Source organism: Arvicola amphibius, chromosome 10, assembly GCF_903992535.2.
Source record: "Arvicola amphibius chromosome 10, mArvAmp1.2, whole genome shotgun sequence".
In the NCBI taxonomy this organism is placed as follows: Eukaryota; Metazoa; Chordata; class Mammalia; order Rodentia; family Cricetidae; genus Arvicola; species Arvicola amphibius.
This window is the reverse complement of record NC_052056.1, coordinates 107,418,883-107,420,784: the sequence shown is the minus strand read 5'-3', so window position 1 is coordinate 107,420,784 and position 1,902 is coordinate 107,418,883.

Genomic DNA, 1,902 nt, shown 5'->3' with positions numbered 1-1,902 from the left:
TGGAGTGGATATGCTGAGAGGAAATTATATCCGGCTTTCTGTTTCTGCTCAACTCCTTTCACTGGGTTAAGTGGATGCTTTGAAGTAGCCCTTTCCTTACCTCAGATTCTGACATGAGTAACTGATCACCTTTCAGTCTACGCAAGATAAGGAGCCATGTCTCGAAACTGTGCAACTCTCTTAAGTAAACAAGAGCCAAACCACCCAGGGCACTTCTCCAAGAAGGGAGAGAGTTCCCCACATGTGTTAAGCATTTTATTCTTCCCTCGAACACTTGGCCCTGTATTATTGTGTTTAAATTGGATAATGTCTACATGAAAGGGCTGTGTCAATTGTATCAGTAACAAAAAAGGTAAGATTTTGTAACAATTACGGATTTGATTTTTTTCTATACAGACATCTAAGGCTTGGCAAGAGAATGTTACCTGCCTTAAATTGCCCACTGAAGGGAAATTGGGCTCCGACTGTGGTCTGTTTTCTAATTCTGTCGGTGTGTTCTATTCTGTAACAGACACCACCCACCTGGGGACACCAAAAGAAAAAATGCAGGGCCCTGGGCAGAAGGCTCAGTGGCTAAGAGCACTGGCCACTCTGGCAGACCATCAAGTCTTTGTTCCCAGCCCACAGAACCATTTGTATTTCCATCTTCAGGGGATCTGGCACCCTCTTCTGGCCTCCCGGGACACTGCAAGTACATGGTGCACATACATACATGCAGGCAAACACCTATACACATCAAATAAAAATCAGGAAACCTAAGTGGCAGTGTTGGAGGGAAAATACGAAGGAGAATAAAACAAGTCTACTCTTGAAGGTCCTGACTGGTGTCACTCGTGACTCTAGACTGGCCCCCAAAAATGTTCAAGGCAGCTGACCAAGAGGGCAGGTTATGTTTATAACCAGAGAGAAGGAAGTGAGATGAAGAAGTTGGATGTGAGGTAGAGACAATCTGACTGGTTGCAGCTGTGTCTGTCTTATTTGAACTGTTTGACTGGCTGTTGGTGACAGGCCCAGGCTCTGGGATTTATTACAAGGTGGGTTCCACATCACCTTAGGCTGCAGCTCAGTATTTGTGCAGAAACCTTTTTTTACCAAACTTAAACTTAAAACCCTGTGCTGGCTAGTTTTATGTCAGCTAGACACAGGATAGAGTCATCAGAGAGGAGGGAGCCTCCAATGAGAAAATGCCTCCGTAAGATCAGGCTGTAGGTAAGCCTAGAGAGCATTTTTTTAATTAGTGGTTCATGAAGGACAGCCCAGTCCATTGTGAATGGTGCCACCTCTGGATCGGTGGTCCTGGGTTCGATAAGAAAGCAGGCTGAACAAGCCACGAGGAGCAAGCCAGTAAGCAGCACCCCTCCATGGCCTCTGCATCAGCTCCTGCCTCCAGGGTCCTGCCCTGCTTGAGTTCCTGTCCTGATTTCCTTTGATGATGGACAGTGCTGTGGAAGTGTAAGCCAAATTAACCCTTTCCTCCCCAACTTGCTTTTGACCACGGTGTTTCATCTCAGCAATAGTAAGCCTAAGACACACTCCCCAGGCAGTTTTAATGCCAACAGGTTCAACGGGTATATCCACAGTGGAGACAGGAACCCCTCAGATGCTTCCCTGATGTGGTCCTGAAGTGGTACCCCGAGGAACCTTCCTTGCTCTGCTGTGCCTCTCACTCTTTCTGCTGACTTCCCTCAAAGTCACCGACCTTTTTCTCTTGCTTAATTGCTGTTCCTCAAGGCTTCGGAAGATGTTGTCCAAGGTAACAAGAGCCTTATTGTACCCCATATATATGAGTTTACTTTTTAAAAAATATCTGACTTAGCTCCCAATCCATTTCTATTTTTGGAGAAGACCTTAGTGGATCTTTCTGGCGGGATGCTGCATTCAGTTCCAAGTGAGTCTTGAGAC